The sequence below is a fragment of the Nothoprocta perdicaria genome, unplaced genomic scaffold (assembly GCF_003342845.1).
Source record: "Nothoprocta perdicaria isolate Ctin4 unplaced genomic scaffold, notPer1 scaffold_13, whole genome shotgun sequence".
NCBI lineage: Eukaryota > Metazoa > Chordata > Aves > Tinamiformes > Tinamidae > Nothoprocta > Nothoprocta perdicaria.
This window is the reverse complement of record NW_020454427.1, coordinates 5,357,403-5,384,998: the sequence shown is the minus strand read 5'-3', so window position 1 is coordinate 5,384,998 and position 27,596 is coordinate 5,357,403.

Here is a 27,596-nt window from a genome sequence, read left to right as displayed (position 1 = left end):
TCCACTGTCAGAAATGGCAAAAATACAGCCATATTTTCATTATCGCATTTTTTCATTAGAGCCTTAGGGTGCTGAATTGTTGAGGGGAGGTTCTACTTTCTGGTGTTATAAAACGAGGGAAACATTGAGGATTTCCAAGTGCAAGGCGATGCCAAACTCAGGACATCTTTCATTCATCACCAGAGTGAATCACATATTTGGGGTCAGGTTTTTTTGCAAACCACCCCTTTTGTTACTGGCTCCTGTGACTGTTGTTCCACAGTACCCTGCTGTCCCTGGGTGCTCTAGGCGGACCCTAAACACTTGATTCTGAGCTGTGGCTTTGGCAGCTGACAAGATATCAAGGGCAGGCTGCTCCACACAGCGGAGGTGACTCACTGACTATGGAGCTGGCTCCAGACACACCGCAGAGGGCAAGGAAGCTTCTCCTAGATCCCAGAGAGGGAGCAGTCACAGGAGCACAGAACTGACGGCATCCAACTCCCAGTGCACATCACAACCTCAAGTGCAGCCTCAGGCTGAACAGCACCATGTCCCGTGCCCAGCTGAACAGCACCATGTCCCATGCCCAAGAGACAGTTAACTACCCAGAGGCTGCTGTAAAGACAAGCTGGGCAGCAGAAACAGGCAGCTGGAGCAAAGAACATCTTAAACTGGCTTTGCCACTGAAGAAAATGTTTTGACTGCATCACAAGGTCGTGCAAAGCCTTTGCATCGGCCACCAGGGGCTTTCAGGATGGTTGTACCTGAACACCTTCAGGTCCAGCGCTCAGCAGAGTTTGGAGCTCGTTCAGATACCAAAGTATCTCAAAGACAGAAAGGACATGGCAAAGCCTCTCAGTTTCAATGTTAATGAAAGGAAGATTGGCATAGTTATCACCTAAAACCATAAACAGAGACAAATTGGATATAAACAGCACAACTGAAGGCTGATTGAAACGGTAAAGATCAAGAGTGGTAATAGGTAATTAGTCATGATTGAATCACTTAAGGCTAACTGCTGGTGCACTGAGTCCCAGAGGAAGGGGCTGTAATTTTGCAGTTTACTGGTATTTACCCTTCTGAATTCAGTTGCTGCATTTTCAGTTTTGACTAAGAGGTTTTACCTGTAATTAGCATTTTTGAAATAACGGGTTGTTTCAAATGCTGTACAWGGTCCAAAATCTCAAAATAACTGCTCCCCTTTCTGGTAGTGTTATGAACAGTTCAGATAAAAGAGTACCTTCTGGGTCCCTGAAATTTATCTACTACCTAATTATCTATAAATGACAGCTAATTGTGGTAAAAATTGGACTTATATAAGCTTTTAGCAAYTACAATGTTTGGAGAACTTCCCTTTGTAAAACCTTCAATTTTTAGTGCTTTYATTTAGTGAAAAGAGGTGCAACTTTCTAATCTTCATGTGTTACAATATCCGTTTGGCAAATAGAAAAAAAAACWTTTTACTAAATCTGGAATGATTGAACTCTCTAAGATTTTTGTTTCTTAGTTTTAAAAATATAACTTTATGTTTTTCAATACACTTTATATYTTCATCTACTAAGCATGATTCCAGTTCCTGAGAAAAAATGAGAAAATATTTGCAGCTAGCGACAAAGAAAAGCAAAGTCTGAAAGAGCAAACATAAATAAGAATTATTTCATTGGTTTTACATAGGGACTCATTATTAGGAGTGCTTTAATTTTTTTGAATTGCCAGTCTAAGACATTGTCTGTCAAAATCAGGTCCCTGAAGACATTACAACTGACATTTCAAAAGCAGCAAATTACTTCATATTATTATTATTACCAAGCATTACCATAATAAAGAACAAATATAAATAAAGAATGACAGGCCTCATATGGGAGGAAAAAAAGTATACCTACAGTAGAAAGTAATAGAGACTTTTGCAGAATCAGTTAACATTTTCTCATGCTCGCAAAGGATATTGTTATGATAAAATAATTCTTTTATCCAAACTTTGCTTTATGCTTTTATTTCAAAGCTATCAATCTAAGATGCTAAAAGAGTTATTTAATTTAGAATATTATTATATATGCTCTGTTTGCTACATAATTAAATTTCAGAAGTGCCCGAAATAAAAGTTAAATCGAAGCATCCATCATATATTMTTAATCATTATCAAAAGTATCATATGCAGAGCAATAGCAACATTCTCTACCTGAAATGCTGAAAGAATTGGACCATTTACAGACTTAGGAAGTGAAAAGCCATTCCCGTTAAAAGCCTGTAAGGAAGCAGCCAATTCATCTAACTAGACTGGATAAACTTATCCACTGATTTTTTTTCTGGTATTCTTAAGAACTCTGAAATAAAAGAAAATAAGATAGGTAAAGGAAATTCTTATTGTTTAACTGCATTCACAGTAACTGCAGAAGATCCTTTATATTCTAAAAACTGTCACAGCAACTCAATGGAATAAAATATATGCACCTCCAAAAAAAGCATCTTAAGATGCTACAGAATTGAGTCACAATGCATGGGAGAAATCCACACTCCCCTCAGCAGGAAAACTCTTCTCCATCACTGGTCTCCTGCCACTGCAGTTTCCTCACCTCAACAAGAGATTTCCATCTCCAAGGTGTAGTATTCCATAGTTAACTCCTGAATAACACATGGCCTGGTGGGTCTGCTTGCAGGGCCCTCCAATGCRCTTTGAAGACTCATGGCAGGCAGAGAGATGAATCCCAGAAAATAGATTTTCCTCTACTTACTCACAGAAAATATTTTCCCAAGAAGTTTTTGTCCTCTTCTCACATGCCTTCATAGTGTATCATTCAATCTGAAATCCCCTTGTGACAGTAAAGAGCAGTGCTATGTTTTTTGCTGTGCCATTCCTTTGCTAGTTATTTACACCATTTCAAAAGCATATATGCAAAAATATTTACRGGTCCTTATGAGAAGTTGCTGACCACTGACTAGAACATACCTTTTTGCTGCCTGACATTCACAGGGTCTTGGAAACATGGGGCCCTTCACTGGAACTTGGGGCTGGATTTTGCTGTTCACAACTACACACTGTTGATATAAAGTTCTTTCCAACATATTGTCCACCCTTATTTTTTATCTGTCTCAGATGGCTTTTAATGGCTTCTGCTATGCCTATAAAAAAAGAAAAGGAGAGATAAAGTCAGTGATTTTATTCAACACACACAGCATCTCAGAAAACGAATTGTAGCACTGCATTATTATTAGATGTGAAGGTAATGATGTATTTCTCCTGCCAAACTCTTCACAGATAATAAAAATTACATGCTTGTTGCAGACACACTAATTATGTGCAGTTATTGACAAAAAAAATTGAATCCTTTCCTGAGGTGCAGATTAGTTTGCATTGAACACTGCCTCTGGCAAGGCATTTGTGAATTCTATTTTAATTTTCTTAGTAGCAAATTAGAAATATATTTGAAAACTATTAAATTTGAAATACAGCCAGTGAAGCTGATGAATTAAATTGATAGTGGAGTTTCTCCACCATCTACCACTGACTATAAAGAAGGAAATTTGGCTTGCAGAACATGAGTTCAGTGTTTCATGTAACGAGAGTATCTAGAGATGACAGACAAGAGCAGGGCTGTGCCGACTGCTGTAGAAACATATGTAACTATAATTTCTTTTCAACAGTTCTGTAAAAGGTAACTTTGTATATAGTATTTCCTTTACTATTAATAGCAAAGCAGTAACCAAAAAAAAAAGGGGGGGGGGGGAATGCATGGCTAGAACAGGCAAAGGCCTCTGTCAAGTTCAACTTTATAAAGAACACACATGTTTGTTCAACCGACAAATGTTTTTCTAATAGGTTTGTTTCTAATAGGAGCTCCCACAGCTCTAGGAAGCACTCTGCTGCACTGCACACCAGGGCAATGTCTGGATGAAGCAGGAGCAAACGGCATGGGACTGTAGCTGGAGGGAAGGCCCTGTGACCGCCCATACTAGTAACAAAAGCAGAAGCCACCTGCGGAAAGGAAGAAATACTGCAGCCCATCATATGGACCAGAAGACGAAATAAAATCTTAATCTTTGTCCATGTGGATTCAAATCCCCCAGGAAAAGGGGAAAGACGCCCAGGCTCACAAATTCACAGGGTGCTTCTGGCCGTTYACCTGTAGCAGGCCGCGGCTACAGGGCTCTGCGGCAAAAGGCAAACAACAAATCCCTGCCTGCCCAGGCAGCTCTTCCCGCACYCCGGCACTCCTGTCCCACTCTGTCTCCTCAACACAGCTGCTCTCCAGCTTTCTTCTGCCCAGTGATGTTTTACAGACGATTCAAGAGTCAGTAGCCAGGAAAAGGAGGGACAGCGGCTGGAGCAGGTCAGAAGAGGTGAGAATGCCCRCGTTTCTGCTCCTGGTGACGCACTGTCCATGGCAGATCTGGGATGAAGCACAACAGCAGACCTGCCATGCCACCTGCTTGCTCCAGGGCCGTGCGGGCAGGCGGCAGTGCTGTAGTGCAAAAGAAGGAGCCGGGTGTCCATGTTACCACAGACAGGCCTTACTTTAACCAATCCCCTCTGTCTCAYGTGTGTGCATGTCCCCATAACACAAACCAGACTGTGCTAGGAGGTGTATGAGCCATGAGGAGCGATGCAGGGAAGCCTGAGGCCCGGCGGCCTGCACAGCTTGTGCTCAGAGACACGAGGGACTTCCTCCTGCCCTGAGGGAGCTAATGCCTCCGAGGAGCCCTGCCGGAGCTAATGCCTCAGGGCGAGCAGCCGGAGGGGATTTGCGGGGGGATTTGGGCCCCCGGGGCAGGCCCCAACTTGCGGCTCTGCAGTGAGCGCAGGCAGGGCAAGCTGGGAGCCGATCGCATTGCCAGCTCGCCCCGTCGCGCTTAATGAGCTCCCTTCTCCAAACAAACGATAACTGCAGCCAGCCAAGGCCTTTCAAAGCCTGAAGTTCAGCTACAGCAAGATGAAGCAGGATCTTGTTTCCCCGCTCTGTGTTTGCTGTAGAGCTTCTACCAGCAACAACAGTCTGCTGGAGCCGCCAGCAGAAAGAACAACATTCGCCCTTGTGCTCACCCACTCGTTTAASGGAAAAGAAACGTCTGTTGCTCCTTTCTTTGCCTTGTGCATTTATGTAAGCTCATTACTTTACTCTTTGAGTCCCTGCCGCTTCCTTCCCTCCGTAAAAAAACAACGTTGGCAACTTCTGTAAGGCAGATCAGTCATCCTCAGCAGAAAAGATTTCATTTGCAATTCCCATTATCATCTTCAGACAAAACAAGGACAAAACCCATAAGGATATATTCATTGTTAATTATACTTATTATATAAACAGATTGTCACTTAGCACRTCATTTAGATTACAAGAAAAAAATAATGAGGAAGCATTACATAGTCAATAAACAAACACACTTTAGGCTACATTACTGCAAACCCCTTTCATCTACTGGGCGAGCATTAAAGGAATTGACAGTCCACAATTGAGTTAATTTCAAAACACAAATTAAACTTTGCTGTCTCTAAGTTCTCCTCTAGGAGAACACAATCATAGTTTTCTAAATCATTTCTCTTCCCTTGTTACTTTGAACCTTTTTTCTTTAAAGGACCCAAGCATAAGGGAAAACTACCATTACATGCAAGGGACAATGGCATGACTACAGTAAAAGCACTGCCAAAATACACAAGGAAAACCATGTTAAAAAAATTAAGCCAAACAGCTTATTTATGTCTGTTCCATACTTTAGCTGCATTAATAGCACGTGTGTATCAGTAGCCAGAACTATCTGGTCTGCAGACCTTCCCTGAGCCAAATACAGAAAAGGTGGTACAAAAACGTTCACAAAACCAAGACATGGAAAGTCAACATTCAAATAAATTTTAAGAAAGTCGGTTTGGATAAATGCCATTTTACATGTCCTCGTCTGTTGGTACATAGGTAGAAACTGTCCAAGCTCATCCAGGAGGAGGAATCTTTTAGAGTAGGGTTTTATAAAAAGTTATATGGAGTAACATTTATTCTAGGTAAGTACTTAGTCCAGTTTTGCCTTTTAGGTATCAAAATTGCTCATCATCTCCTTGAATTTAATAAGCAACCTATATAGCACTCTTGTTTGGTCACCAGCTTTCTCTGTTTATTTATAACACAAGATAACTTACCCTTATCAGAAAGGGACTAATGAAACCAAATATTAACTCAAATCTCTTTAAAGCTTGAATAAATTAAAAGAGATTTGCAGTGGATCCTGCAAACTAAGGATTCAAACATGAATTAAAAAAAAAAAGAAAAAAAAAGAAAAATAACTACAAATAAATTAGGAGCTTTTACAAATCTCTTAAATGACCTTTAGAACTAAGTCATGGGCGATAGTTTTGTTTCCGCACCATTGTGAGACAAGATGATAAAGCCCAGATAAAGGAGCTGCAGAAAGCTCCCATGATTTGCCACATATTTATGGACTACTAAGAAAGTAGATGATAAAAGGAATTAATTCCTGATTTACATATTTTACTAATAAAGTGGCAAGGTCTTGTGGAACAAACACAACAGCTGCAAATTATGTAATTATGTATCTGTATGCAAATTTGCAAACATCTCATAAATGTTGGAATACTATTTGCAATGCTAATAAAGTGCCTTTTATTGCCTCTGCATAATTCCTACATGTGATCCTGTGCCAGATGTCATTGCAGCTTGCAAAACCTTTATAGTCAGGTTAGCTGAGGTAGCACCCGTTAACACTGCTCATAAAAATCCTATTTTTAATTAAATTATCTGCAGTGTCTCAGTAATTTTTCATTGTCTTTCTGCCCAAATCCGCTGGATGGCTTCTTTTTYTCAAAGTGAATGCACAAGTGAAACACAACTTCCAAAAGCAGGACAGTCTTTCTGCCCCACCTCAGCAATGGAGAATAGTGAAAGAGAAGCTGGCAAGGTATCATCYAGCGAAGCCAACATCAGGTCCCCGAGGACGTGTAGCAGGGAGCCAGCACAGCGTGACAGTGGAAAGACAAACAGGGGATACTGCTTGTGACAAATCTGAAAATGTCTCAAAGAAGAATGAATATTTATTAAGATTGCAATGAACGAGAAGCATCAGTGAATCTCCCCTTCGGCCTGTAACTATCCTGCTTACTGAAAGCTGCTACTTGGGATCGTTTTTCTTTGCTGTCATTCAGTGAAAGACCCAGTTTAAACAATATTTTCCACATACACTTCTTGATCTTAAGCCAAAGGGCTGGCCTCGAAGGCTAAAGAAACACAATGGTGAGAAAGAACAAACCACATCATCACCTCTTTCTCCCTCTGAAAAACAAAAGCACCTGCCACTTTTCTATGTGTGTTAGCAGACCCAACAAAGTACAAATCGAGCAACAAAACAAGTTTGTCTCTTTTTTAAAATGTGTCATTAAAACAAGCTTAATGAGAACTTTGTGATGCCCTTGATTTAGTCCACTGTACTACCAAGTTTAAAGCAGGGAAGGAAGAGCAGGCAGCCCTGGGAGCGCAATCCCATTAAGGGCTGGGCCAGCCGGTGCGTCCCCATCGCAGCGACGGATTTATCTTCCGCAGCAGCAGGAGACTCTGCCACATTCGTTCCCTTCCTGACCAGGTTGGCCAACACACTTATCAAAGACCTTCGAGTCGAGAGAGTAATAACGTTTTCTGTGGAAATTATTTTGCTCAGAGTTCAGTGTGAACCATGAAATCAGACTTTTCTGCAGAGTTGGGGATAAATATTATAGACTTGCCACAGGGCTGAACCTTCCAAAATGACTGGCTGCATGGTCTCCTACACCATTCACTGTGGGGAAGCACTTTTTGACACTGCACATAAAAATATATTCAGCACAAAATACACCCTATCTATAGCTAATCTTAGCATAAATCTGGTATTGTTGGATCAAGGTCCAGCGTGTAGCCAAACAACATCCAAAATGGAAGCTTTTGCTTTAAACTTATTATCTTTCTTTTCTTTCTATATGTTCTATATGTTCTTTCTATATGTTCCACCCCATAGGATTTTTCCACCAAAAGCAAACAAACAAACAAACACTAAGTCAAGTCTATGGATGTCTTGGATTTGAGGACATTATCTTCATTCCATGAGTTACTAATGTGAGAATGAATAGGTGAGGATAGGTAAGTAGTTCATGCAGATATAACTTTCTGTTTTTTCCTGTTTTCCTGGTAAAGTCAAGTTTTATTTGCCAAATAAAATATGCCGAACTATGGTTTACACCACAGTTGAGGAAATAGGAATAATKGCCCTCGGATACATTTTTAACTTTCCAGAGATGACTGTGAATCTGTGAATTGGAAGAGGCCAGTTTAAGAGGAGCTGGGATATGAACCAAATGTTAAAATAAAAAGTTCCAATGGAGCTATCACTTGGCCATTTTCATCTCTCACAAAAAGCTGATGAGCTTGGGTACACAGACACTTTAATATGGAAGTCACATAAGGTGAAGCAGAACCCAGGCATTTTTTTTCATAATTTAAGACATGCAAAAGAAGACACAGAGCTGAGCTCCATATGACTAAAAGTGAGAGAGACTCCCAAGTTGTTTTTTAAAAGCTTCCAAAAATCAACTGCAGATTCAGTCAGAATTAATAGGGTCAGAATTTCCAGGCCAGCCAGTGCTACCAAGGGGCCGAAGAACAGAGATGCAGTGCTAATGCACAAGAACAACTTCTCTCCCTAGATATTTATGTCAGGCACCAGTTTCTTCAACCTTTGTGCCTGTTTATTTGCTGTAGTCCTCTATGGTGAGCAGCACAACACACACAGCAGAAGCCTGAGCTATGAAACTATATTATTGGCTAGCCATCGAGTCTTTCCTCATACGTATTTTTAGCTGCATGGTAGTCCAAGCTGAGGAATTTATAGCCATATATTGCAAGGTTTTGGAAAACAAGGACACTAAAAAGTTTAAGAAATATCTGACACAGGCTTTCAGTTTTGTTGGAATGAAGTTATGTACATTCTTTTATAAATCTGCTTCACAATTTGGCCTCTTTGTAAATCTGATGGATATTGTGGCTTTCGTAGAGTACTGAAGTTTATCAGTAGTTTCCTGCATATGTCATGGAAATTTTACGCTGCTTTTGTTCAAATCAAAGAACTAAGATGAAAGACATATACAAAAATAATGAATTTTCAAGCTGAGAATACCATTCTAAAAATTGAACTTCATTTTTTCACTTCATTCACTCCTTATTTCTGATTTTGGAGCATGACAAACTTGCAAAAAGAGATTTCATTTACCAACTTTACAATTAAAAAAAAAAAAAACCCTATGATAGTCCAAATAATTACTTTGCAAATGTATTTGACTTCAATTAGCATGGCAGCATATTCAGATCAAAAATAAAGAAAAATATGAAGGGAAGATTTGAGCCTAAGCTATCACAAAACAAATGGTTCCTATCTCTGTGGGTATTGTCCAACCTCTAGGACAAGAGGTAATGACCAAAACTAAAACATAAATCTGAATTTGAGGAAAAACTTCTTGGCTGTGAGAGTGACAGAACACTGGAACAGTCTGCCTGGAGAGGCTGAGGAGCCTCCTTCTCCAAGATATTTAAAACGCACCTAGACGCGACCCTGTGCAGAGGGTTGAACTAGCTTATCTCCAAAGGTCCCCTCCAACCTTCATCATTCTGTGATTCCGCGTTGATCAGTTGCTAGCTCCCAATAATTTGTGATCTTACAAAAAAGAATTCAGTTTTTCATTGCTTCCCTCAGCTAACAGTTACTACACTGACAACACCAATTAGCACCTTTGCAAACCAAGGTGAATACTACAATTAAAGTGAAAAGGGAATACAGCACTAATAACAGTTAATCAAACCTCTGTCCTCTTCTATTGCACATTTCTTTGTAGTCTGTCCACATGACAGAAATTCTCTTCATTTTATTTCCAAGTGCTAAAGATTTGGCATTTTCCCTGAAACTCATACCCAATTAAATTGCCTAAAATGTGTGAGGACCACAACTGTGTGAAGCTCTGTGTGTATGAACTATTCAACACTGGAATTCAGAAGAAATCTTGYTCTGTAATTGAGTTTAATCTGAGGTGTTGGCTTAAAAAAGTGATACAACTGTTTTCTCTCCCAAACAATTCTCATCAATTTGTACTTAACTCGGCAGTAAAAAAAAAAAAATGGGTTTGCTTCTAATGGTTTCATTTACCTGACCTTCTTACAGTTCAAGACCAAATAATTTTGGTCTCAAAGACTTTGGCTTGTTAATTAAATACCATGTTGAAATCAAATCCATTATGGGGAACAGGTAGAGATGACATTTCTGATGCTTCTTTCAACTTTCTTTTAGCTTATTTTGTTCTTGAGCCCATTCTCTGCATYATTACAAAATGCAGTCAGTCAAAATAAGACATGCGCTTTTTTAAATGTAATTACCACTGTGCTTATTGAGCTGAYCTATCTTTACAATAGTTATAAGAGAAAAAAGAACCTCAGAATACAGAGGGGCTTTTATGGGCTCTCTCTGCACAAAGGCGACGTGGCTGTAGCTACAGGGACATCCTGAAAGCAGTGAGGGAGAGGCCTTGGTTTGTGTGTGAGCCTTGGCTTGGCAAGGCTTGGACCCCYCCGTCGGGGGCTGCACTAGAAGATCCYRAAGGGTCCCTTCCAACCTTAAGGACTCTATGATTGTAAGAAGGCAGATCCACCCGCACACAACCCTCCCTCTTTGCTCATGGACCAAAAATCCCCTCTGACTCTCTCCCTCTCAAACAGAAGAGCATCCCAATAACAACAGCGTCACAGGGCCCCAAAGGCTAGGAAGACAAAATGGTGTTTTCTCTGCCACCCAAGATTGCTTTGATATGATTAATGCTGTCTCTCTCCTCACCTGTACTGGCCCCCCTTGCACACAGATTCGGATGCGAGGCCAATTAAGCAAGAGAAAGTTCCTCTACAGCTTTACATCTGCTGGAATGAGGTTGGGAGGCAGCAGGAAGCGAGGGCTTTCTGGGGAATTCTGAAAACACTAAATCCCTCTCCAGATACCATAACCAAACTACTACAAATTTCCAAAAGCTGCTCTGTGTCTTAATATAGCTAGAGCAATGTTGCCATTCTGGCTTCCTTCAACAGCTCCTGACCACTGCAAGTAACCTGTCTGAAAATCCAGTGCGTTGGTAGGAAGCGAAGACTGACAGCTGGTGAATAAATTTAAGATTAGTTTATTTTTATAACTGGAAAATAACTTTCTGACATCCCGGTGGTCCACAGATTGCTTCCAGGTCTTTTCTGTTTTAATGAAAGATAAAATATGACTTGGATTCATGCTCAGGCAATTTAATTTTAGCCAAATTGCAAAGAAAAGTAAATGCCAGATCTTATTCTAAACTTTAACCTTCAGAGTTACTGAGACATTTATCTTACGCAAAAATTATTGCAATAATAATAATACTTCCTGGTTTAGAACTGATTTACCAGGAAATTAATATTTAGTTTTATGAACACACTAAGCAGATGGTACCTATTGTTGAAATTATCACATAAAAATACATGCCTTTGAACTTGCTTACTGCGTCATGCAGTGATGCTTTGGAAAGATTGGGGTGATTGGCTGACTTTTCTGTTTKTTTTTTTTTTTAAACAAGTCATTTTAGGTCTAGGGCACACAACCTAAGAGAGCTACAGGAATGTGAAAATGATGGATGTAATCATTTTCAGCCGCTAAGAGGAAAGAAAAGAGCCTATTAAGATAAAAACTGTATATAGGTRCTTGACTGCCTGTCTATCTGGTCTAGGTTCATCAAAATCATTGATAACCTGAAAATAAGGAATAATTTCCAACCTGAATCATGTCAGAGTCAAAGAATGCAGTACAAACTTGTGGTCCCGCTTTATAGTTAACACTAAATTTCCCTTTAGTTTCTCAAAGCTTTGATTTCATCTTCAAATCGCAGCCTTGCAGCTGCACAACCTGATCCCGCTCCACAGCTTCCACATCCCGCTCTGTGTCCCATGGACACAGAAAGGGTCACTCACCACACACCTCCTTTTCCACGAGGAAAGGGGCTGGAGGAATGAGTGTAACTTCACAACAGAGTTTGACTAATTTCTGTTTCTAGACGGACTAATACAGTAACTGGACTCAGTATTTATAAGGTCACTGGCAACTCTATAACCCCCTCAGGTGACCAAAGACCAAAGAAAATCCTTGGGTATTAGACATGTAAAGTCRCTTTTTTATTTCCATCACATAAAGCCACACAGAAAGGAGACATAAACATTGGAGGACAACTTCACACTTCGTTTAATGAAATCCTGCCACTGAAAGAAATTGTCAGAGAAACTGTTGCTGAACTTAATGGGATCGTATACACACCTGCAAATAATTTGACCCTCTTTACACACAATAATAGTAATTTTATCAGAGATTTCCCAAACTACACAGCCCTTAGAACATGTTCTAAAACCATTTAAAACTCAGGTTAGTGGCCTGATTTTCAGAAGCGCTGGCTCTGCCAGCCACTCTTCATCACTTTGCAGCAGAAATATCAAAGCACCTAAATGAAAATATTTGTCTGATTTAGTCGGAATAGAAAAATAAGCTGCCTATGAGCCACTGAGTGCCCAGTAGGGTGGAAAAAGAAAGTAACATACTAAGTATCTTAACTCTATAAAAGGGAGCTTTATCTTGGGCACAAAGAAGCAGGCTCCTTATTCCACGTCTCCTGCCCTCTGCCATTTCATCTCAGACCAGGCTCTTCCACAGCAAAATGGAGAGGGATTCCAATTTCACAGGTCATTTTAGATATTTTTTGGACTCTCTCTAATGACCAGGAAGGGAGTTTAATAAGGTAAGTAGGAGGCTTCTAATTTAGTTGTTCTAATTTAGTTAACTGCCTGAAGTTAAGATGGATAAACCGAAACTCAGTTTGGAAGGTCTTGGCCACACTCTTTACATGACAAATAAAGCTAGCGGGACCACATTTATACAAGTGCAGAAACAACCCCGGCGGACTTCGAAACCCACCATCAATTAGAACTTGGTGGAACAAAAAATGCGACAGTTTCTAAAAGTGATGCATTCCTTCACAAATAAAGCAGAAAATTGCCATTAAATCCCTGTTCTAAAGTGCTACAACACGCCACAAGGTACCAACACAGAGGTGACGGAGGCAGCCCCAGAATCCTTGCCCTGGAAAGCCGGCTCCGACATGAGGAGCAGCCAACGGCTGGGGCAGCCGGGCAGGTTTCCGACCAAACATTCAGCTGGAGCAGCGTCAAAAACGGAACCTCCAACCCAGAAACCACCACTGGAAAGTGCCTTGGTGCCTTGTTATTTTTACAGTTACGTGACCAAGCACTGCATCTGGTTTTCTGAAAATGGCATGCTATTTCAATTAGACACTATGTATCTCAGACCACAAGAAGTAATGTAAAAGAGGAGCCCTACAGGTTTTTACATCAACCTGGCCTCTCATCAAGATAATTATTTGCAGAGACAYTCGGCTGCAAACACTACCCTGGCTGGACACACAGAGCCTGACTCCCTGTATGCAGCGCGATGTCCAAGCTCCTGCTCTGCTTTTACTGCCCTGTTTGCCAGGTTGGTGRGTGTCTGACAGAAAACACCTTATGATCAGGGCTCCTTTATTATTTTGGTTCTTCTGCAGCGCTGAAGGCTCAGAGCACAAACCTGGCAAAGCGCTTTTTTGGTTTCTGGTTCACAGTTTTTGCTCAATTCTTCCCCGGCCAGTTCCCTTGCGAGCAGTGAAGAGCTCTTGCTGTTTAAAAGGTTCTCTCTGTAAGAAGCAATTCTACTTCTTTCCCCAGAAAATGTTGGTTTTCTGTGAGGAAATGGGCAGAATTACCTGCTATTAATAGTCACTGTACATTTGGAAAACTTCACATTGTCCCAACATGTAGAGGTCTAAACATTATCCTTTTTTCACTTTGTTATGGGAACTGGAGGGGGACATGGACAGTATGTTCTATATTCAGACTTCACTAGTTTGTGTCTTTTCAAGAAAAAATACATACAGAATACATTTGCTTAGAGATCAGAGTCCTATGCATGTCAGAAGAGGGACTTAACCTTTGTTTGTCATTCAAGCCTGGATGTACAGGTTATACTTCCCTATTTGCACCTAAGGAAAAACAGCTATTGCTTTATCTCCTAAAAGGTGGAACTCCTTTGAAAACCTACAGGGATTTCTGCATTAAGCAGTGAAGAGGCCTGAATGGTCCTGAGCATGTTGGAGAAAGCTTTGTCCCTGAGAGYAATAGCTCAGGAATTTTACAGGGGATCACTTTATTTCTTCCCATAAATTGCACAAATCCCTGAGTGGATGCATGCACACTAAAATCAGCCGTGAAATTCCCACTGGCTCCACCACAGCCTGAATTTGATGCTTGAAAAACAAAGTAAAGATTCAGTCTTTCCTAGTCTGTGGGCAAAGAAAGGCAAAAGAAACAGAGCAGAAAGGTGCAGTTCCCTATCAACTCCTGGAGGCAAGGTGCTTCAGCAAGGGTAATTTAGCACTGAAATTACAGTGTCTTTTCTTGGAAATATCTGTGATCTTCACCATCTGTTTCATGCGGTAAAATAAAGTTGTTGATTTGATGCTGAGTCTTCTATGTCAGAATAAAGGCCAATTCCATTTTGCATCAAGCAGCAAAGGAAGAAGTAATTATAAATTATAATGAAAACAAGCACACGTGCTTTCCCACATTTCAATGAAGCGCCGGTAGCTGCRCCGCTTTTACCCCTGCAATGCAATTCCAATCACGCCATCCGCACGCCCGCGCCTCCAGAGGGTCGGAATGGGGCAGGCGGGCACAAGAAGAGCTCTAATGAGCTTCCCCACCCCACAAAAATTATCCGTCGAGCTGTACAAGGATCATTCAAATGAAAACAAATACTCAATAAAGTAGATAATGGACTGCAATCTTATTTAATAAAATGGCCCCAAACTGCCGGGTGAAAATGCTGAAGCAACTACACATAAATGCTTATCTTTGTTAGCCAAGGAAGAAAAACAGTGATATACTTCTAGGGATCTTCTATACAGTTTTATGGGAGTCTGAAGTACTTTAAAAATAATTAACTATTTTATGTTGCAGTTTCTGGTTTGAAGTTTTATTTCGGTTTTGAAACCCACAGTTTATGAGCTAGTATCCTTGTTACCCTCTGAATCTGTCAGCATCAGCTTATGTTGTCTGTGTTGAAAGAGAATACTGCAATGGTAGATTCGGTCACATTTTCAGAAAGGTCTCGTAATGGTTACCTGATGAGCAAAGTTCAGACATGTGCACGCACACATATGTGCACACACAAACACAGTTTAGTGACAGTGCAGATTTCATGGTTTTCTTTCAAACTTTTACCCATCATCATTGGACGGATTGTTCACACAAGATGCTCAGAAACTCTCTACATTAAGAAAGAAGTTTAAATATAAATAAAGTGCATGAAAGGTATGTTCGTGTGTACATGTGCGCTCTTTTAGTGTCACTTACCGTGAAAAAGTCTAGAACGGAGAGGGAGAGCTGATGTGCTTTTCCACCCAAGCTGCAGGAATGGTTACAAGGGATCACATATTCAGTCGTCTCCCTCAGCAGGCCCACGTTACCCTTCACTTTCTTGTCGAGGCCACCAGTAYCCGCAACGAGCTACTAACAACAACTGATTTCGGGAGCAGCAGCTTATTCAAATCCAGCCAACTCCAGGAGGTTCCTCCTGGGCCTGCGGGTGGCCGTRGGCGGTGAGGCCCCCACTGCCCTTGACTCTCCAACGCAGCCACACGAGCTGCTCCCCTGGGCCTGGCGCTGCTCTCCTCGCCCCATGGGRAAGCCCTGGCCGTCCCTTCCTCACAGCGACAGCTCCCGGTACCTCAGCACATGCTGACATGTCTGCTTTACACTCTTGTTTCATTCCCTCTTGGATCTGCCACGTTAAAGGGACAAGGATGACTAGGAGGCTGCTGTGAGGCAGCCGGGAGGTTTTCCCTTCTCAGCAAGTGCCTGCGTGGGTTTTTCCTCCATTTCATTCACCATCCATCAAATCCTGACAGGCCAGCATAAGCGACTGTGGCATCGACCTGTCCTCTCACTTTTAGATTTTAGAACTGAACATCTATCACTTTGAGCACTGAATGATCCTTAAAATTGCAAGAGCAAAGCCCTGCCCGGCCTCTCAGTCGGAACAGGAGCAAAGCAGAGAGGAAACAGAAGGTGCCCCCTCGGGCTCCCCAAGGCAGCTTCTTCCACGAGCTGCTCCCTGGGCAGCCTGCGCTCTGCTCCAGGGAGAAGGCTCTGCCATAGGATTTCTGCCTGGAGTGCAGGAGACCACGAGCTGCACCATTTGAAGCCCATTCTTCTAACAAAGCAAAGATCTACCCATTCATGATGATGATGATGATGATGATGAAGATGATGATGATGATGATGATGATGATGATGAAGATGATGATGATGAAGCCCATTCTTCTCACAAAGCTAAGATCTACAGATTCATGATGATGATGACGACGACTATGATTCTGTTACCTATGCTACTCCTAAACTACTCCTAAACACTGCTAAACATCTCATCTCATCTAGAAAAAGCTGTGCTATTCCAGAAACAAGCCTTTCACACATTTCGAGCAGAAGGCAATCTATCGGTGTAGCAGCAATGAAAAGCAAATGGCTGGAGCTGCTTTATTGCTGGCAAATTGAAAGGAAACAGCCCACGAGCCAGACCCTTGTGCATCCCCTGTTTTCTGCTGAATGAGTGACAAGGAGGAACAAGACAGAACAGGGCCCACATACACCCTCCCTAATGGACATTCACATCACAAAACTACATCTCTATGAATATGTATTAAGATTAAATAACAAGATCTTCTCATAACTGCTGAAAATACAAATTCAGTTCCTTCCTACTCTCCCTTGTTATGAGGCGGGAAACCCATGATTACCTTCAAGCACTGTAAAATTACAAGATTGAAATTGAATTCTATGGCAGCTTTTCCCCTGTCAGAAATTCTAATAACAAAGAGCCAGATCTCTGTGTCTACATTCAATTCTTGTCACTGATTTAGTCTGTCATCTTGACAGTTAAACACTTTCTGCCCTAATTCTTCCTCCTGCAAAATGGAGATACTAATCTCTAATTCCAGGTAGGGTCTTTCATCAGCTGTGGCTAAAAAGTGCCATGTAATTACTTGATATTACTACTAGGCTCTTCTAATTCTCTTTTATTATGTGCCTTTTCATAATTTTGGATGTATTTTGTCAACTCTGCACAAAAGAGGTCTATTTCCTTGATCTAGTTCAGCCTAACAGCCACTAATTCATGCCTCTGGAGTTTAATTTCAATATAACGTATCACTGACAAAACGGCACTTYCCTCATTAACCAAGGACACCTGCGAATACATGGAAAAAATCTGGTTATATATAAGGCTACCAGGCACTTAGTAAGCTTCCCCATTACCAGGAAAAAAAGGATGCTGTAAAAAGTGGACAGAAATTATCGACTCTGAACCCAGTTCAACCTGAGCTCTCAGGGTGGAACTAGAACCCAGTGGACTACAGAGGCAAATGTGCCCAAGTTTCCCCAGATAATGCATTGTCTTAATCTGTGTCACTCACAGCCAGGACACAGATTGGATCTATTGGCATGGACAAAATACACTTATCAAGGAGTGAATTTAAATAGCAAGAGACCTAGAGACCATTTGGCTGGTTCATCTTGTCATACTATAAAGGAAAGAAATCTCAAAAATCTTCTTTTGTAAGAGAGTTAAAGGAATACGATATAGAGGCATAAAAAAAAAAAAAAGTGACAGCACAGGCTATTCTAAGGGAAGTAACATGCAATCATATCCCCAGCTGTGATAATATTAGTACAGTGACCCATGACTACATACAAAGCAAAATGGAAGTTGTGATCCTAATGATTAGGAAGAAAAAGGTGCTGAACCAGAAAAAAAGAAAAAAAAAGGGGGGGGGGGGGAGGAGGAGGAGAGAGAAAGTATTTTAAAACAAATCCAAACCCACAAGATGGATAAAGTATCTATCAACTCACTGCTATTTGTTTCCTTCATAGCTGTCAGTCAGTGACCTTAGTTGAGAGATTGGAAGCAATACTGTATGTGTCTGCTGGTAGAAACCACAGAATTGTAATTCCAGAAAGCAGTAACTTGTGAGTATGAGGGAATCAAGGGAAATGTTGTTGCTGAGACCTGAAAATGAAAATAAATGGGATGATTTTCCGTTACTTCACACTCAATCTTCCATAACAATCATTTTTGAACCTGTTAAATACTCAAAATCAGACACTTTAAAAGGGACAAAATCCTCCCACAAATGTCAGTCCAAATCTCCGAATATTTTTGGAAGCCATATACACATCTTCCTCATTTCAATCAGTTATTGCAGGTAGGTAGGAGGTGGGGTTGAGTGCAAGGGAAAATTACCTTCAAAATGAGTGCATGCCCTGCTGTAATACACCATCTACTCTGTCCCCAGTGAAATTCATAGCAGCTTCTTGAATCATCCAATTCTTTACTTGCCATAGTTCCTTATCAGGCAGAGAATTTGCCTGTCAGACAACAGTTTCTACGATACAGAAGAGATGTAAACAATATTGAAGAGTAGATTTAAAAGCAATGAGTCTGTCCTCCAACCACGATTTTTTTTGTTGTTCCTTTGCATATAGGGAATGAAATCCTCATTCCTTAAAATCTGTGCCTGAGCTCTTATTCCATTTTGTGGCACTGTAGCTCTACTCTAACAGTACCCATCTTCTCCAGGTCTGCTGGCAGGCTGCCCTGCAGCCTGCAATCAGGGGTACTACAAATTCTTAATTAAAGGTTGGAAGTCTCCTTTAGATCTGTTTGTTAAAACACTAATCCAACACAGAAGTTAAGCATGACAAAACAAACTTGATGATACTTGTGGATATTAATGCATCATTTGTGCAGTGCATTGTGCTTTGAACAGGAATGCAGTTCCCCTCTGGTAAAAAGACCTGCTAAATGCAGTATTATTGGCTATGAGCTAAATTATTGCTCCACAACTAGCAGTTTTTCTTATATTCCTTTATCTCTCCAAGAGGCACTTCTTCASAGGAAAGGAGGGAGATGGCAAATCACTTGCTACCAAGGTGGCAAAGAAATCAGAGGTGATTCCTGGATGTGGGAACAGAGTCAGGGAGAGGAGACCAGAGTCGTGAGCAGCAGAACGAGAGGAACCAGTGATGGGAGATCCTGAAGAAGGAAGGGACCCAGGGAGCTGCTTTTCTCTGACAAGGACCTCACAGAAGAACAAAGTTTACAGAGGAGTCCCAGCACCTTGCAAGGGAGAGCTCAGCTTTGTGCTGAGGAGGGGTCCCATACCACACACAAGAAGAAATGGTCGTGGACCATTGGAAGCCTCAGGGCTAGGGACAGCCTGAAGGGTCTGTATTTACATTCAAGGGAGAGCATCTACCTTCCACATACTGCTCTGCCACCTCACTGAGGAGAGCTGACTCCACATACAGACTCGTTGCTTTGAGGGAGTTCAAATTATCACCCTTACAATTTAAAATACCTCTCTTATGCAGACGGGTGGATTAAGACCTCTGTGAGGGTCTGCTCTGACCTCCTGTATTGCACTGGCACAGGCCTACACTGAATTGCCATTTGAAGCACAGCATAGCTTTTAGGGAAAAAGTACAATCTAAACTTATATTTCCATCAAGGAAGTATTTCCTTATGATGATTTCTGCAATACTGTTGTGAGTGTAAGAAATGTTTCAGTGTCAGCAAAGCATTCACAGTGCGGCCCTGGAAATAAGGGCTATTAAACTTTACTGATCCGCACTTCTACGTGGGTTAATCCTTGGGTCAAGGGTATTTATTTTTAATATATGCACACAAGATAGAAACCTATTTTAATGCATTTGAAATTACTCATGTTCCAGGGCAAAAAGAGATCTTGCGGAGGTAATTAACATTATGAGGCCCAAGTRACCACGCAGGAGGGTTTGACAGGGAACAACGTGCAAGCAGCACCACAGTGCCCAGCCCAAACACCACAACGGGTCCAACAGCTTCCCTGAACGTCCCCGAGACTGGGTTCTTATCTGCAGCCTGCGCTGGGCAGTGGAGGGCTAGAAAAGATAATGCAACTCACCTAAAAATATACTTTCAATAGGCCTAAATAGAACCCCTAACACATATCTTTACAAATTTATAGCTATTTCCACCCAAACTGCCTGCTTTTGGAATGACAGTGGGGTTTTTTTAGCACACTGGACATGATCTCTAGGCCACTTGGTGGTCTGCAGCGAGTCAAAATTCAGAGCYTTGGAAGCTCTTAAATTGGCATCAGAATAAATACAAAACAAATGAATGGACGCTATTAGTATGTGCAACTAAATAACAAATATTTCTGACGGGGGTTATTTCAAGCTCCTTTTTGGACGATACTATTTTATTTAGCCTYTGAATCAATTCGAGTTTAAGGGAAAATGGTGAAAAGCTGATCAGTGAGTATTTTATTAATAAATGCATAATCCTTTCCCCAGGCTATGAGCAGGCACATTCTYTGTATACCCTTGCAATGAACTTATTTGCCTGAGATTGTCATCAGTGATGAAATGCTGCTGATAGCGTGTTTTCTGAGTTCCAGCATCCTTGCAAGCAAGAACAGAATCAGAAATGCTGGGGAAAATAAGCTATCCATACAAAASACTCTGCATTAAAATGTCTGTGCTGAAAGGCAGAATATTACTTTCAGGAAATGATTTTATGTTTCATCCTGGGTTTCGGAGAGAAGCTTTTGGCTTTTTGTTGCCACGYTGAAGTAAAATACATTCACTGAAAGCTGAAGACAAAAAAGAACGGAAGGATTCTGCTAAATTCAGGGGAAAAGGCAGTGAAACAGAAGGCCAGTGCTAAATCTTGTTCATAAAAGACTGAGCAGAGATGAAGGCTCGTCCAGACCCACTCCCTCACAGCCCAGGACACCCATCTCCCATTCAGAGGGAGCATCTTTGTGCCACTCGCCGGGCGCTCTGCTATCACAGGCTTTAAACACCCAGTCTGGCCCCGTGCAGGAAAGAGCAAGAGGGGAGATTACCAGAGGCACTGAGAGAGCAAGGGGAGCCCAGACAAACTGTGCACGCGGGAACAGCCGCTGCACAGGGATGTGCAGAAGGAACAGGCTGCCGCCGCAGAGCGGCACAGCGACTCGGGAAGGTCGGGCGCCCTTTCTAGCTGTACCACAGATTGCTGATGAAGCTCTGAGCAATTATCACACGTGTCCCTGCACCTCAGGCTCTCATCAGMAAAATGGAGACAATACTGGCCCACTCCTTGTTTTTTGCAGAGGAAAAAGTCTATAAGCACGTTTGCTGTATACATGGAGGCCAGGCCAGATGCTATCTTTGAATGTCTTTATACTACACTAATACCAAATGATAGATGTGCGATGCTTCAAAATTAAATAAGCCTTCTCAGAGGATAACTGAAATAACATTGCAGCTATAGGCAGAACAGTCTCCTTTATTAATCCGATTTTCTGCAGAAAAGCTTAAGTTGTCCAATGCCATTCCTTGACTTTTAAAGCAAAACTGCAAAGCCACACAGATTGCAAATACGTAGCAATGTTCATGTTCTCTGAACTCCTGCTGTCCACAAGAAGATAGGAATCCAGTTGCATCTGCAAATTYAGTAATCAGACCAAATAAGTATCTAAGAAGCAAGTCACCGTTGACTCAGGATGCTGCCTGAATTAATTTTCCAACACACTGATTATCTAGCTGAGCACAGAGTCAATAGCACAGTGATGAGTGTACTCTAAAATTTGATAAAGAACAGACTCTATTATTTTACTGCTTTTGTCACGGACATAGGAATTTTAGAGGAATTTTATGTGACGCTCTTTGGTAAGATTAGTCCCCCCGAGAGCAGGGTACGCATATAAAATGAGGTCGTTTTCTTACTCTCATGTAATAGCAATTTGTGATAGCTATTTTTATAGGAGAACCAACAAAAGAATTGCTCATTTCCAAAAGCAAGAGCAAAACTGCAGATGGTTAAAAATATTTCTATATATCACAGAGCCAAATGGTAGAATTAATCCTACAAGAGCCCAGTTGTAGAATAGAAGGACACGTTGCACGTCTGTCCGTCCCTGGTCCGGCCTCAGCATCCCTGCAGAAGAAGACCGAACCTACTGATTTAGTCCCTTCTCACAGAGCAAGACTTTCTGGGTTAAAGCTGCTCCAGGTCACGCGTGCGACTCGGTATCGCGACTGGCTGAGCCGCAGAGCAGGTTCGGGCAGTCTCAGCTCTCTTTAACCTCCCCACGTGGCTGACATTAACCTCTGGGGTAGTCTCCTCAAAAAGGAAATTCCCTTTGCCTGCTTGCTTGACTTCTTCCTCAACAGAGCAGATATCCCCATGAATGTGCAGCCAGGAAAGGCTCTCCCGCCCACACCTCACCCAGGAGCTCCTGACCGCCCGTTTCTTATCGCTAGGATCACATGAAAGCCTAAAGGATGGCAGGTACTACACACGTTTAAGCCTATGTGATTTTAGATGAGTCTTATTTAAGCTAAAATAAAAAAAAAAAGTGATAGACTGCTGACTGAGATTAGAAACACAGCAAACCAAGGCTGCCACCAGGGAACTCTCAGTGCTTTACATTTTCTGCTTGTGTTTTTTTTTTCATTTTTGCTCCTCGTCACTAAGCTACAACAAAAACCAGCAGCTCCTTGATACACAGGAATTTCTTAAAATGAGCGATAAAGCTGTTTACCACATGCCTTTTTATGTGGAGACGTTGCTGCCACATCAAAAAGTCGACAGGCTTGTGAGAGGAAGGGAGCCAGGGGGGCTTTGCCGGCTCCCCCAGGTAAAGCACATGGGAAGGCTGCCTAACGGGGCACCTCAGGGACCACCTTTCAAGTCAAACAGACTGAACTAATCCCTCCTGATTTGCCCTCGCTGCATGAAATTAGGCAGTGGCAAGCGTATTCTGAATTTTATAATGCCCAGGATGTCAGTATTACACTCTTGCTATGTTACAGTCTGTGGTTGGGAAAGAAAAATAAAAAAGCCTTCCTATAAACAGAAATTGATCTGTTTTCCAGGACTGGAATAGTTAAAACTGGTACGTGCTTCACAACACTTTACTGTTACCTCTTCTTTTATTGCAAGATTATTTCTTAAATGTAAGACCTAAGATTTTGACTCAGTTATTTTCTTCAAGATAACCTGAGATGTTGATATGCACTAATAAAAAACACTAGTTTTTTTTTTTTTTTCTCTTTATTGAGCAGTTAGTGAAAATTTTTACTACCCAATCATCATTTCCAAGCATAGYTTGCTGGGTTGAATCATAGCACCATGGAGAAAATATATCTAACTGTATCTGCAAAGTTCCAGAATCTTCTGTCTAAAAACCACTCTTCTGCTGTCTGCGAAATATCAATTTGTGCCTGTGCCCTAGAAAGCACAAAGGAGCAGGGAAGATCTCAATATGCCTCAACTGATAGATGGCTGCCAGGATAAACCGCCTTTCAAAAATGCAGAGGTGTTTATTTTTTTTCTGTCCCTTTGAAYTGGAAGAACAGGGAAAGAAGAAAAGATTTCACCATGTCCCTGAATTTTGACATTTCTCAGAGATACAGCTTTTCCTCCTGGGTACTTTTACTCCCCAGGTTTGACAATTAGGAAGAAGTGGGGAAGGAGCCTACGTCAGTGGATCACTTGTTAGGACCGTATTCCCTGTTCATTGAACTTGCCTCAATGTTTCCCCTTTTCTCTTTGCATGAAACTGTGATCACTTGGATTTTCACTGGAGAGAGCATCAGTGATCCCATGAGAGCATCATCAGGGCATTCACCTACAGTGCAGAGAACAAGAAGGTTCATCCGTGATCCAGATCGTGGGCATGTTTCCCATTGACCAGCCCTACTGACCCAAATGGAAGTAACTGCTGATTAAAACTATCAGATTGGAATCAGSGCATCTTTAAGCCACAAAACTGCAGCTAAATATTGAAGTAAATTTGAAAAGTTGTGATTTTTGTACCTCCAGGAGAATGTTGTAGCAATTATTCTCRTTTGCTTCATTTAACATGCCATCACATATGCCATGATAACAGTGTGATGTAATTCAGGGGCCAGTCCTGCCATCAACTCRTATTTGGACCTCAGCTAAAATCACTGTGCTCCTTACTTCTTCCATAATGGTTATTAGCACTTCCCAACATCTTTGAAGAGAGAACTCGAAATTCTTACATAAATACTTGGCAGGGTAGGCAGTAGGAGGATTACAGATACCTAACACCTTAAAATAAACAAAAACTCAACAATATAGCCCCTGTAGGACTGTGGTCTTCATTTGTTTCCCTTAGGATACAAGCTGCTAGGACAAAATTGAAAGCATCTCCAGTGCCTTTTTTACAAGGAAGTTAGCAGTAGAAGTGATGCTATGATTAAGATCTATCTTTTAATAAGAACAGATTTGTTTACATCATAGTGTCTGATGGCATCAAAAAAGAATTAAGCTAAATTCACTGATAACAACATACTTATCTATCTTTTACACTTGCAGGCAGAAAAAACTTGTATCTCAATTCATATCAAAAGCCTTCAAATCACAGGCATCTGCCTATCATGTTTTAACTATTTTAAATCTAATTTCTTCCTAACCATTTCCTCCTTCAACTAGTGAACAACTTAACTGTTTCACTGCAGATTTTACAGAGTGTACCATTTGGATTTTGGACTGTCATACTTTGCTGAATTGAAGCTTTTATTCACCCATACAAAATCTCTGCTGACTTAGAAAAATATGTTTAGATTGGATACAAATTACAGGCAAAATAATTCTGCTATTTTAAGCTCTTGATTTAAAAACAAAATTCTAAGACTCCAAGAGATACTGTTGTTGCTGTGGGCTAGACAAGAAYCTTAAGTTTCTGCTTTTTTTCCTTAGAAGCACCATTACATCCAGTGCACTCATCATCCTGTCACCCAAGCCCAAGGTTTCGCAAGTCATCTTGTCACCCAATACAATCAAGTGCTTAGATTTTTCCTGTGTATGGATGTGCTTGGTGCTTCTAGACAGTCCTTAAAAATATTGAATATAAGTCTACAATTGAGTAAGTTTAAGTAAGTTTGAGTAAGTCTTCTATTACTTAATCAAAAAAGGACTCCTTCACAAAATTGCAATGTCTAAGTCTTCTGAAATGACTCTCTAAAATGAGGATGATAAGACTTACCTAAAACCAAGGGCTGTTGAGGGTAGAATGGGCTACTTTAGAAGCTCTTAATAAAAATTGCACAACTAGCACATGTAGAACTGTTAAATGAATAAAACCTTGAAAATCAGTATCAATGGGATACAATCCACGTTCACCCTGGGACCGGGTCAGCTTCGCTGCATGCACACATGCATGCACACACACTGCACCTGAGGGAAATTCTAGTGTTTGCAAAATATCGGAAACATGGTCACAATTTAATATTTGATACTGGTTTCCGCATTAACCAAGTTAAAATCTGGTTTAAAAGATATTCCACAGTCAGAACCAATAGAATTGCATCATTTCACATTGATACAAAGCACGTGCTAGACTACAGAATACTACTGTGCACAGAGTACACTGATAAGTCAAGTACACTGATAAGTTCATTTCATTTTAATTGGCTCCAGACCATTCATAGAAGTCCTGAGTCTGATCTCTTAATGGTACAAATCAGAGTTTATTCTATCCCAGTCAGGCAGCTGGTGTAAAAGCAGAATTTAGATGAGAATCAGGACCCCTTAATGTTCATTATCATTCACATGACCCACAATCCTTAGAACAATTTAGGTTGGGGTATTGATATCATGTTCTCATATTTAGAGATCTATTCAGCTCTTGACGGAATCTTTAGCTGAATACTTGAATCTTTAGCTGAATAAACTAATGTGTAGTCTAAGCCACCTATTTGGTCAGAAATTATAAATCACAGCCATGAAGAGGAAAAATACCTTAAGAGGTGGTAATTTTTTCCAGTAAGTGAAGCCAATAGAGAGGAGATCTCAAGTGACTTTTGAATGTAAAAACACCTAAATCCTCCTCTTCTGCTCCTGTACTCTGGTAGGAAAGGTAGAGGTATGTGTTTGAGAAGACAGCCTGGCATTGTTACAAATCTATTGTTATTATCCCCAGCCGGACAGATGCTTTCAATGTTATCTTGTGAGCACATGCATTACAACAGGAGAGGCTGTTTTCAGTTTCCTAAGCATTTAATAAATTGAGTAAACTGAGGCAACCCAATACCAGTTAGAAGTCATTATTCTGATTATTTCCTTACTGAACTGGTTTGGTGAATACACATTCTCATTAGCTCAGGGATGGAATCTGCTAGGGAAAGGCACTAGGAAGACCTCAATGGGACATTTCCAAGTGAAATCTACGTAGGAAGCTGGCCTGGGACATGGAGATCCTTGTGCTGAAGTAGAAAGCAATTCTCTGAGATGACAGCAGTTGTGGGAAGCAGACACTCTGCAATAACTTGTGTAAATGCCGGTATTTAACCCAGTGTTCCGAAAAGTGACTCAGAGATTCCTGCAGAGTAAGGCTGCCAAGTGACCACTGAAGACATTAAATACTTCTCTGGAAAATAAATAAATAAATAAATAAATAAATAAATAAATAAATAAATAAAGCATTGCTGCTAGGGGCAGATAAAAGAATTAGCAAGGCTGCAAGAGCATCATCTAGCAACTCTCAGCAATATTAAATTCCAGTTACTCCATCACTGCAGCTCCTGATAGTGGTAGTGTGCTTTACATATGGCCGCAGTAACTGAGTTATCTTTCTCCTGTGTATTTGCTTCAGTGAACCACAAAAATAAATAGGCTAGAAATTATAGGATAGTAAAATGCAACAATCTTGCTTTCACTTAAATCAGCGAGAACAGATGTCCTAGTGGTACTTGGTAATATACAGCCTCAATTCTAGCTTCTTAATTCCAGACTCTTCTCAGTAAAAGATGAAGACAAAAGCCTTAATGTAAATGAAAAGTTTTGTGTTTAACAAAACAAATGGTGAATTTTTTGCTTCGACTGGTTAGGTTTTTCTGTGCTGAATAATGTGCTAGGTCAAAACAATTCCTGCCTCTCTCCTGCATGGATTCTCTGGGGCTTAATGAGGGTAAATGTTCATTGCAGCCTTTCCCTAGCTCAGACTGCTTCTATACAAGGCCGTATTTCCCTGAAAATTGCCGGGACTTAGTATCTTTGAAACATCTCCACTACTGTCAGAGTAGGTTGAAATTGAGGAATGGGTTCATAAATTTTTAGGGGCAGGAAGAAAGACAAATAAACTGTCTGATCAATACAGTCGCTTGCAATTCAGGGCTCCATCCTGACCATGTCTTAGTCCACCTGCCCCCCACCCAAAGACACTGAGTTTTTCCTCAGCACTTTTTCTCAATACCCAGATAAACTTTCTTTTTTATCAGCCACTACAGGTTTACATGCTTTTTTTTTTAATCTGCAAATGTCTATCAGTTACTTTGATCTTGCAGTATGGTTAATTGAATAATGATTCCAATCCAGGTGATGCTGAATGTACTAAAGAAGCGTTTCCGTCTGGGTGGGGATTGCACCTTTGAGGCAACCTCCCACTG